The sequence below is a fragment of the Sinocyclocheilus anshuiensis genome, unplaced genomic scaffold, assembly GCF_001515605.1.
Source record: "Sinocyclocheilus anshuiensis isolate Anshui unplaced genomic scaffold, SAMN03320099.WGS_v1.1 scaffold1215, whole genome shotgun sequence".
NCBI lineage: Eukaryota > Metazoa > Chordata > Actinopteri > Cypriniformes > Cyprinidae > Sinocyclocheilus > Sinocyclocheilus anshuiensis.
Genome location: NW_015540933.1, coordinates 238,208 through 250,705, shown reverse-complemented (window position 1 = coordinate 250,705; position 12,498 = coordinate 238,208). Strand labels below are relative to the sequence as shown.

At 38.0% G+C, this 12,498-nt stretch overlaps 1 pseudogene; it reads right to left on the bottom strand.

Moving 5' to 3' along the window:
- LOC107689476 (atrial natriuretic peptide receptor 1-like) overlaps positions 1–9,909 on the bottom strand; it is a 14,546-nt pseudogene extending 4,637 nt beyond the window's left edge.
- Positions 9,910–12,498: the final 2,589 nt, after the last annotated feature.

Sequence of the window (12,498 nt, the reverse complement as noted above, 5' to 3'; positions counted from 1 at the left end):
GCACCGCAATGATGGTGGGCTGAGGGCGAGCAGAGGGGCTGCCAGCTGACAGCGGTGGAGGAGGCTGGAGCGGGTGGGAGGGTGAGCATCTTTCAGGAGCGGGCACTGGAGAGAGCTCTTGGACTGGAGCCCTTCCTGGGCCGAGCTGGGGATCAGGAGCCCTTCCTGGGCTGAGCTGGGGAACTGGGGAACAGGAGCCCTTCCTGGGCCGAGCTGGGGAACTGGAGCCCTTCCTGGCCTTCCCGGGCTTAACGAGGAATCAGGAGCCCTTCCCGGGCTGAATTGGGGATCAGGAGCCCTTCCTGGGGGGATTAGGAGCCCTTCCGAGGCTCGACAGGGGATCGGGAGCCCTTCCTGGGCTAAACTGAGGATTCCGAGGTCTCTCCTCCTCGTTTTGACACCGAATTCCCTCCATATTCTGGCCCTTATGTCCCGCCATAGTCCGCTCACCCTCAGCCATGATGCAGGGGGCGGAGCTCCTCTCCGCGCTCACACCGTCCACGGCTTGCTCCCTTGTGGTGGGCACTGTCACCGGCTCTCGCACCTGGTCTGACGGGTTGGGCTCAACATCCGAGGCGATCCTCCGCTCAGTTGCTTGGCTTCACTCTGGCTCGCAGCGGGAAATGGCTCTCCGTCGTCGGTGGGCTCAGGCTGATGCTCCGTACCGCGGGGAGATGGTGGGCTGGGCTCTGGGTCCGAAGTGGATCCGGCAAAATCATCCACGGGGCCGATGGTGAGTGGCGACCCGTTTCTCGCCAGAGTCCACTCCACGAAGGCGGCAAATTCCTCCCGAGGACCATCTTCGGACGACCGCGCTTTGCACTTGGCGTTCAGACTTGCCCCATAGAATGCGCAGCGTGCGTTGTCCGGATAGCTGGTGACGTTAGCGACCATCAGGAACAGTCTGGTATGGTCCTCGAGAGTCCTACCTTCCTGCTCCAGCAGGCATACACACACAAGGTAACATTCACAATAACCGACAAACTAGAACACAAGAGACAGGAACTGATATAGGGCAGATAACGAGGGGCAGACAGGTGAGCACAATGAGGTGATTAACCAATAATGAGAACAGGAACAACCAAATAAGGACACAGAGGGAGAAACTACAATCAACAGTCCACAGGGGTGTGACAATGTGATTCATGTATGATCAATTTTTAAATGTGAATAAAAACTTAATTCAGGTTATCCAGAATGTTCTCAGAACCCCTGTGCACACACACAAATGCTCAGCAAAAATCATTCTTTATTATTACTACTAACTAGCTTTAGCACTATCACATTAAAGAAGCAGTCATTATTTATTGTCCCTTCAAGGGCCATTTGCTGCAAAAGAAACATTTATCAGTGCACAGTACACACAACACCATTGCTTTTTTTTTAAATCTCTCTCCCTTCATCTCTCTCCCTCCCTTCATTTATACAAGGCCGGTATAAATGTTTAGCGTGATACGTTGTGACAGGGTTGTTCTCATGGGACTCTATGATCGCTGGGTTGTGTGTCACTGGTCCCCAGAGTGGCCATATCCTGTTTGTTTGTCTACCTGTCATTTGTAAGTGTAATTAATGATCCTCTGTGTCCCTGCCCTGTTCTTCTTTATTACCTCAAAAGCGCTCATTAGTCACAACTACCCTCATTTACAGCTGAAACAAGCACAAAGAGGAAGAACGTGCAACTGTAGCAGTGTCAAGACCGCATTAGATTGGGAAGGAGAGATAGCTTACACTGATGCCTCAGCACTGCTTGTTTAAAGTGCCTTTAATCAAACTTATCTCAATGTTAACACTGACTTCACTTGGGAATCTTACTCTGCAAGTGGGGAAGATCGTATCAGCAGAAAGTCTAATAAAAGTGCAGTCCAGAGAGGACCATAAAAGTCAGAGTGTTTGTGGTTCTCTTTGTTTTGGTCTGTGGTATTCAAGTGCCAACTGCCAACATGTCACTGTTTTATAGTGTACTGTATATGATGTAAAATTAAAATGCAGATTATAAGGTTTATTAGCTGATTGAGATAAATAAATGAGTGAAGATACTTATTTTATTAAATAAATAACATTATAACCTTTATAATACAACTAGTATTATTTATATACTACTATAGTATTTATTAATATTTTAAATGTGCTTTTATTTTCATATTTTCAGTATAAATTTTAATTCTAATTTAAGCTTTAGTAATTTTGTTATGTGCTGTTGTTGTTGTTGTTGTTGTTGTTTCTGTTTATCTAAAATGTTTTGTTTTTTTTTGTTTTAGTGAGTACTTTAACTTAAATGCATTCATTCTATTTCAGTTAGTTGCAATAGGAACAGTCTTAAATATTTTAAGATTTAAGTTTTTTATATCTTAATTTAATTTAGCTTAATTTGATTTATTGGAAATTATTTTTTATATGTTTAATAACAATAAAAAAAATACTGCCGGGCAGCGACACACACATAAAGTATATATTTAGAAAATATTTACATGTATTTACATGTATATATTTATATTCATATAATTAATATTATATATAAATATATTTCATATATAAACATATCATATATTTTTCCTAAATATATACATGCATGTGTGTGTATTTACATATACAGTACATAATAAATATACACAGTACACACACATATATTATGTACACAAAAAACTATTTTGGATGCGATTAATCGTTGCCCAGCACTAATAACAAACTGATATCCATAGATAAATACACACACATACAAGTTCAGATATCTAATTTATAAGGTTTGATTCAATCAAACCAATTTTCGAAGTATTTGTGAATCAGTCAACTGCACACTGTAAAAAGTTGATTGTTTCTTGGTGTAAACTAAATGTAGCAGGTTTACCCAAGCTAAAACTAACTAAAGCCACCTAAACCAACTAAAAATAAGCCCTGATGAGGTGACCTACTCCATTTAAAATGAAGTAAAAGAAATGTAGAGATGTAGACATATTATTGCTCAGTGTCTTGCTTCATTACTGACCCATTAGGACAGAGTTTCTTGATGGCAGTCCTGAGAAAAGAGAAGTCTGGTCTCTCTGCAGGTTTCTCTCTCCAGCAGCTGATTCTACTATGATTACAACTATGATTCCCTCCAGTTCCTTTACACCCTCCGATGGGTCTATGTGAGGCCTCAGTGGGCTACAGCCTCTCACCCTGACCCTCTCCACAATCTCTGAAAAACAGACGGGAGAGAGTCACCAACAGTCCTGTACAGTTATCCATCTGAAATGGTTTACCTTATGTTATGAAAAGAGGCTTTATAGAGAGAGGGAGAGGAGTGTATTATCATACCTCTAGCACTGAAGTGACAGTTGGGGATGTAGAAAGGCCCTCTACGATATACTACCTCTTGAGCGATAATGGCAAAACTGTAGATGTCCCCTTTTTGAGTACCATTAGCTGAAATGGACTCCCTCAGCAGCTCTGGTGCCCTCCATAGCAGAGCTTAACATGAAAACATATTTTAAAATCTACACAAAACGATCTACATTTACATTTGTGTGTGCAACATAGTTGTGTGTTTATGTATTGAGCTCTACATTAATTATATATTTTTCATCCAAACAAAAATTCATTTCTTCTTAAAAGTTCTACATTTCCAGCTTACCGGTCCCGGGGTCAAATCCAGGGCTCTGCTCTGAGTCTGAACGCCTGACTGTGTTAAGTCCAAAATCAGTGACCTTCAGGACAAAGCGGCTGTCCACGACACAGCTTGATGACGAGAGGCGACCGTGACAGTGCAAGGGACTGTGGTGCAAATAGTCCATGCCCTACATCAAAGTCAAAATTTATCCATCACTGTTTTATATTCTACTGTCAGCGAAAACAGTTTAGTCTATAAAACACAGACACTTTGACCTTTACAATGTCTAGCATGAGGGAATACTTGAAAGTCCTGTCCAGCTTGATAGACTCATTCTTCAAAATGTCCTGCAGATTTTGGGGACAAAAAACTTTAGTTACAATGGCCATTCTTAAAATAATAAGAACATAGCACTTTTCCAGTTCACCCAAAAATTCAGTCATTATTTCACATTGTTCCAAAACGGTAAATCTACAATTTTGTTTCAAGAAAAAAAATAGTAAATAATAACAGAATTGACATTTTTGCTGGTGTACTAAGTAGGTTAGACAGAGGTATAAAGTATTGGAGTAAATGTAATTAGTTACTGTACTTGAGTATCTTTTCGGGTACTTTGTAGTTGTACTGAGTATCAAAGATATTAGCAACTTTTACTCTTTACTTCACTACATTTTTGAATGAGTATCTGTACTCTTTACTCCACTACATTTGAAATGAGTGTTGCAGTTACACATTACATTTTGCATGGACCTAGCTTTTTCTGCAGCAGTTTATTTCTGCTACAAAAGACGTGATACTGCCTATTACAGGTCACTGAAAGTACTGCGTTTAGCCCTTACTCACCCAAACTTGTCAACAAGGCTACTTTATGTAAATACGAGTTCATTGGCAAGTATTTGTGAATCAGAGGTGTTTTATATATGAGATGAGGACATGACTGCAGCCGGCAATGAGGCCCAAACCAGCACATCCACTGCAAGAAGGCTTCGGCTTTTTAATTTTACTTAACATTATTTTATTTATCCATTATACTGAAGAGAACTTTTTGAAAGATATTGTTTTTTTGTTTTGTTTTGTTGTTTTTTTTGTAATTTTGAGGTGTTCAGTTTTATTTTGGTTTTAGAAAATAAACGTGATTGCTCTCCTCACAAATCAACTCTTTCTTGTTTTTGTTTAATGCTCTCTGTGCCTTGCCCTGGACTTTTATGTCACTTCCTGTCTCCCGTGGTGTTTGTAGTCAGTTTGTAGTCTGTTTGTTCATTGGTTCCCCTTGATTAGTCTCCCCAGGTGTGTCTTATCTTGTTAAGCTTGTTAGCCCCCTGTGTGTATATATAGCCCTAGTTTTTCTTTAGTTTAAAAAATGAAATGCATTCGTCAATGTTTTAAGCAGAGTTTACTTGTTTGAGCTCCGCCAGCAACTTGCTGCTTAGATGAGTGCTTCTTAAATTCAGAAGGCAAACAGAACAAATTGTCCCCTGAAGGTGAGAAAAAATTAATTTAATTAACTATGAATCATTTTATTGGGCAACTAAATCATGCCCAGTGTTTTTGCAGCATAAATTGTCTTCTACATGATGTCGGAATGCAGTGACGTAAATGTGTAAACACTAAGATCCCAAATACTTCACTTTGTAGACTGCGGTTCTGTGTGCCGATGGCTTGTCTTGCATGCTGCAAATTATAGACTCCAAAGAAGCCTGAATGGGTTTGGATCTGTGGGACTGAACCACAAAGAGGAGAATCTAGATGTAATAGATTCATTCATAGTGCATGTAGTAATTCCATCCAAACAAACCACAATTAAAACAGTAATGATTAGGAGGTAGAAGTGGTTATCTCTTTAGATGACCGTGTCTATTACATTGTTAATTACGTAATATTTCTGCCTCACAATTGCTATTATGTTCTTGCATTACAAAATAAAGTAAATTGTGGGCCAGAAGAATTACTTAATCAGCTTATAATGCATTAAATCTTCTTGAAACCTTTGCTGGGACGGTTGAGGAGTGATGCTCCATCATTACGACATCATCAGCATCGACTGTCCACAGCATCTTGGAAGCTTCCTCCTGGAGTTTGAACTTCCTGGTAATAAATATCAGTTTAATCTGAAGACTAGAAAATCTAAGACCGTATTACTACAAAGCCAATAAATCCTGAAAAACTGAAGAACAGCAGTGGAGCTGATTGAATAAGGCTTGCATTTTTGGGCAGCAGCTCTAACGTTTCAGTTGAATTTAGTCTGGCATTCATGAACTATAAAATCAACAGAATGTTTCAACATAATTGCAGTATAACATGCAAATCTTACATCCAAAATAAATGAAAATGGTGTAACTAGCAAAAACAAATCTATTGGGAAGAAAAAAGTATATGCATCGCTCTTATGCAAATTACCTCATTTCTACACTTTATTCGGCATTGTTAATGTTTAAGAGCAGTTAAAAATACACACTTTAACTATTACCTGTGTAAAGCACCGACTGCAAGGGTCCCTGCGGCCACCAAGCCAGCAATAATCACCAAAGCAATCAAGAATTTTCTCTCTGAAAATAAAACGCACACATTTGCGATCTGCAGGTCTGCTGGGTGATTAGCACTAACTTGGTGTCAAAATGCAACTACGTCCATTTATAGAATTATGATACAGCAAGACTGGAAGCCACCAAGGGTAATTCTGTAGGAATGCAAAATGAAACCGTCACATCCAGTCACCTTTGATAAAAGTATTATATCTGGTTGCATAAGTCTGTCCAGACTTTATTACTTCGACCTGTTAGCTTGAGGGAGATTCAGTCAGTGAATAGCTGAGAAATCGATATTGCCACTGAGTTGGACATTTGGATCTTGCAGGCATTGGTACATTATTCAAGATTTTTTTCTTTCCCCCCCATTTTTTTATCAAACATAGGGTATGGGGCAATGTCAGAAAAGATGAAATTGAAGGGGTGAGAAACCAAGGGCTGAGTGGTGGGGTGTGAATGAACTAATGTGTGGAGCAAAGTTGGGTATCTGGTGCCCCCTACTGGAAAAAAAGTTACTGCACTATGGCCTTTAACTGGCCCCTTGAAAGAGCTGATAAGCAGAAGTGCATGGACATGCTTCCAATATCATGCTCCTGTGTGTTATTAACACACCTTCAAAATTAATGAATGATGGGCAGTAAAATACATTAAACATAGAGGCCATGAAAATCCAAATACCAACCCATCATTGAAAAACCTGCCTCTGCCTCTTTCGTTGACATTTCACAAGTGTCACGAAATGTGCAAGATGTTGTGTAATATAATTTTGCAGAATTGTTGTCACAGTCACGTTTTTCCAATGAGCCCGGGTTGCCCAATATCTAGATTGATGCAGAGTTCTCCATGAAAGCCACAGTCTGGAGAGTCTTTGGAAGGAGTTGTCCGTCCTTCAGTCCACTTGATTTGAACCCCTTGTACTGCCTTATAAGTCCCAAAATAGTTCGCAATGACCTGTGTGGAGAGCAATGACTCATTTCACAAATGTAATTCAGACTAGCAGAGCAGTTTTCAGATGGCTTGCACTGGTTCGATCTAGATAATAAGCATATGTTAGTGGCTCACCTGACACTGGTTATTACCACCTTGGAATTGTTTCATCATGTAATTTAACTCACGATCTCAACTTGCATCAATAGTTACATCTCCTTGAATACCTGTTTAACAAAAAGTCACAAAGCATGTAACCAGAAAACAAACCAAAACCAAAAATATGCTCCTTTTAACTCATATTATACTAAATAATACAGCATTGCATACGCACATGTAATCTTAAATGCAGTTGGGAATCACTGGATATATTTTAAGCTCTACAGACCTGTAATGGTTCTGTTCCACATTCGTCTAGTGATGGCTAAGCCATCATATGGGTTTTCTTTTTCTGCCAAAGTTTCGTTAAATGTCTGGGCATACAGCCAGACACTATCATGGGCTATGGCTGCTAGGAATGACACCTGTGGAACTGAAACAATTGAACTCATAATGAAATAACCTAAAAGTTGTGCTGAAGCGTCATCTCACTTGTATAGTGATATTTAAGCAAACTAAATTTCCCATCACATGGCTTTCCATCCATTCAACCACATGCCATCGCACCAAAATTCAGATGTGGTATCACTGGCAATAAACTCTATCTTTGTTGATGTGCATAATAAAAGCAAACCTTTTCATTATGAGCATATGTATAGTCAAAGTCTATTTTGGACCTTCTGATGACATTCTCTGCGGAGGCCTGTTATCACTGGGTTTATACAGAGACAGGAAAAACAGAGCCTGATAGGCTTGCTTGGCCACTGAGTCATATCCATCGCCTGAGAAAGAAGAAATCCATGTACTATAAATAGAAAATTACATCGTCAGTCAAGTCATTGATTTTGTGGTTATGTAATACACACCTTGTTTCCAGTCAAAACTGCCAAATAACAGCTTTTGCTTGTATGGCTCGAAACAAAAGAAAACAAAATCTCCATTGGTGAGGCCTTTCTTGTGAGCTTCAATTAGCAAACTGCGGACCACCTTGCCATGTGCTGATATCACAATAACTGTATAGGTGAAAGGACACAAACAATATATTTGCAACTAAACAATATAACAAACATTGTTTAGTTGCTCACAGATTTTGGTAGAACAAATTTGCATCAGATAGGGGTTTTTTCTTACTGCGAGAGACTTGTGCCACCTCAATTAAGACCCAGGACCAGGTCGACAAGGACCCTTGAGAAAGAGAGCCATGGATTTCTTGATACTTGGCCACTTGGTGTTATTGTGCTCTGCTTGATACCTTTCGAGAAAATGTGTTTAAATAATTCTAAGATGAACTTCTTGACTTCATAATGGCAACTATATTTTTTATCAACAAGATATTTAACTGCTATATACTTATATCAAATGTGAACTGTCACAAAGGGAATTCTGGTCATGTCAATTTACACATTTTTTTACAGTAAATTGTTAGATTACTTGTTCTTTTTCACATTTAAATAACTGTACATTTATATGCAAACTGTACATAAACCAGTACAGTTTCCTTTCTACTTGGTGCAATATTTTTTGTACTTAATATATACTTTTATATACTTATACATTTATACTATATACTTATATACTTAAAAATCACTTTGACCATTAAAATGACTATTTATGTAGTTATTTCTTTTTACAATGTACATGCAGTTTATGATAAATGTAAATGAACATAGATTTTCCACCTCTCAGTTTTAAGGTATATTACATACCTGATCCCCTCGACGGGAATAGCCCAGGACTGTTTAGTGTCAAACTGCTTACAGATTTCCACAAAGAAAGTCCCTAGTTTAGTAAAAGGTCCAAACACTCTTGTTAAGGTCGGATAGGCCTGAATTTTAAGGGGCCAAGAGAAAAAGACATTTAGCAACTGAAAAGCAAAGTGCATTTTAAGATATAAGTGTGTTCATTGTAATATACAACATTAAAACAGACCTTCTTATCTAGAAACTGTTGATCTGCACATACAGGACTGATGACAGCAATGTCCCAATAAGCTGCTAGTTTAGCAGTCACTGCGCAGACCTTAAATAAGAATTAGCAACAGATGATAATGCTCCATTTCCTACTCAATGAACATTTTATAGTCCTTCGTCTTGTAATGATGATATCTTGTGACAAATGAGATTATAACGACTTGTGTAATTACTTTTTGATAGCCCTTCATGCGTTAAAAGTCAATTTTAAGCTTTAATTGGAACTGTGTGCTTGTAGAAGACAGATACCTTCATTTGGAAGTCTATTGTCTGAGTAATGATATAATGAGTGAGTGATTGTTATTTTTGACACGTTCCGCTGTATTTTTATTATTTACTTGTTTTGACCTTCAATTGTCTTTGGAATGAAGCTAATACAACCACATACATTTGAGCAAGAAGGCCCGATGAAAGCACTGTATTTGTGTCTATGGTAAAGCGTCACAATTTTCCCAGGGCCACGTAGATCATTGCATTCATCATCCACATAATGGTAATCCAGATGATGACCTGACATGAATAATTCCACAACATATTACATTAAAGATGATATATAAATATCATGCATCTTCCTTTTCTACTTGGTACAAATAGCTCACTGACCTTGCAGAAGGTCCGGACTGCTGTTTACAGAACTGATAGCGATAAGAGCTCCAGACCCAATTCGACCAATACTGAAAGGAATGGAGGTGTTGGGCATGGAGATCAACAAGGTGAATCTATCACCCAGACTGAGAGGAACCAGGGTCATCAAAAAGAGCAGTGAAGTCCCTCGAAGTGCTTCATTACCTCTAGATGGCATATTAGTCAAAATTTTTATTCATATTTTATAATACACATATATATATATATATATATATATACATTTGTGTATATATACATTATTGCCCATGTAAGCAAACGGTGTATAGATATGTTTGAACAGCTTCTAATTGTAGTGTAGTCTATATTAAAATATCATGTGCTATGTACACTAAATAAGCCTGTAAAATTATTAAATTAAATTACTTACCACTCATTACAAAAGAATAATTCCCGCTTCAACACAAAGTTTGAACAAAATGAGTCAAAAACAAATTTAAAAAAAAAAAAGGACCTTGCATCAGAAACTACCTGGATGTGAAAAATATCCAGTGGCAAACTGTGGCCATATGGTTTTGCTCTGAATCCAGCCATCCACGACAGTGAACTCCCCAGAGTGACTGTTAATCAAGGGTCTCACATTAATACTGCTCTGTATCTCAAGCTCTGGTGTTCCTCCGACATTTGTTTATAGTTAAAACAAACATGAGTAAACACCGGTCTACAGATGTATTTGGGAATTCTCATGTCCATAAGGTCTGAAAAAACATGTTCCTCTGTCAATGCTACTGTAGCATATGTTTCTGTTTACATGCATAAGGGCTCTTTTCAAAAGTGCATGTAAGCAGAAAGGATTTGTTCATATTAAATGATGACCTGGATGTAAGGTTCTAAAATAAACTGGTATGTTCTAATGTTTGCCAACTTTCTGTATTTTAATGAAGAATAGAAAGAAGAATATTAATGTATGCACATTAATTAAGAATCATAGCACAAGAATCAGCCAGGTCAGGAACAAGAGGTCAAAAAGTTAAAGTAAAAATAAGTGTCACCCCCCTGCACACTGGCACTGGAGGCTTCTATATCGTGGGAATGCCCTCTATCTAGTGTGTCTGTCAGTTTCACAGGCCAGAAAACATTTGAAACCTTTCTCAGTGCAAAAAAGCTGAACACCATGAGAGAAAGATTTTGGACAAGTTGTGGTCATTTCCCCCCAAAATATGTCTGCCTATAAAAACAATAAAATCTGTATTGGGGTTCGTTTGTGTCACTGCATGAATACACAGGGGAATAACAATACAGGAATAGTGGAGAGAGTTTTCTGCTTCAAAAGCTTTCATAATCTGGGATTTTATAGTTAAGCTCAATTTACATTTGAAAAAATATAAACTATATACAATATTAAACATCCATTTTAATTTACATTGAAAAAAAATATGGGCCCAATATGTAGGCTAATATGATAAATATAAAGGTGATTTCAATAGTACTTTCAAAGCAGAAATCTTTTTAAACAGGTTTTGTTTTTTTTAGCATCGTTTAATTTGCCTTCAATGATAAAAACCTATTACAATATTATCTTCATATTATTTATTTTGTATTAAGCTAACATGTGTTTCTGTGCAATATTTTAATATAAGAGAAACATCAAATAAATATTTTATATTTATGTAAACATTAGTTTAGTTACTGTTCACAAATAGTGATTCCAGAGTAACCTCTTGTGGCGAGAAATATTTGTAAAGGCAAAAATAATGTCATATTCATTTTACTTGTTTGACAGAGTCTGTTTGATGTTATACAAGTAGGCCTAAGTGACGAATAAATTTGCATTACAAGCATAAACTTTAATGATTACAGCCTTTTATCACGTGATGAGAAGCGACGTCGTAAAATTGCTCCGCCCACTGGTCACACACCTTGTCACTCGACAAATTTAAGGCTTAATGGAGTAAAAACTATTAAAACTGCTATTCTAGTCTCAATGTGGCCTCGAGCCTTTCATCTAACTAAAAGATGGTAAGCAACAATCTCTTTTTAATATAATTTAAACGTGTACGTGCGCAGTGTATATTTGGTTATTATAACCATGCCTCCAGGGTTTTACAAATATACGAGATAAGAGATGCACTGAAAAGTTAGGAAAACCCTTCTTGGAGATGTCATAAGAATGGAACACATGCTAACACTAGCAAATAATTAAACAAGCCCTGTCTAGTGATTTTCTTCCCGACCAGAAGATGGCAGTCAATACATAAAGCTCAGAATCACTGGTTGCATTATGGAACTCCATAACCAGGACTCGTATGGAACTCAAAGAGCAGACTGAAATTACTTCTAAGAATAAACAATTAAAATAAATCTATTGCTATGAACAACATTTCTACTAACTACCTAGCTCATAATAATAGATATCTTAGCTTTAAATATCACTTTACCCACTCAAGAATAATTACAATACTGCCACCAAGTGAATTGGAGTGTGGAGTTTTTTTTATATATATATATATATATATATATGAGTCGATATTTACAGTGTTGACCCTTGTTCTTCATAACCCATAACCAAAATCACGATTTGTGGGCTTCTGCTTGTCCACTCGTCTTTTGAGGACTGACCACAGTATATTAGCTTCTGGGCCAAATCCTGACTGATGGCGATCCATTCTTGCCTTATTAGTTCTCAGAGTTGATCACAATCTGTGGGCTTCTGCTTGTCCACTCGCCTTGTGAGGACTGACCACAGGTTCTCTATGGGATTGAGATCCGGGGAGTTGCCTGGCCACGGATCAAAAATTTCAATGTAATG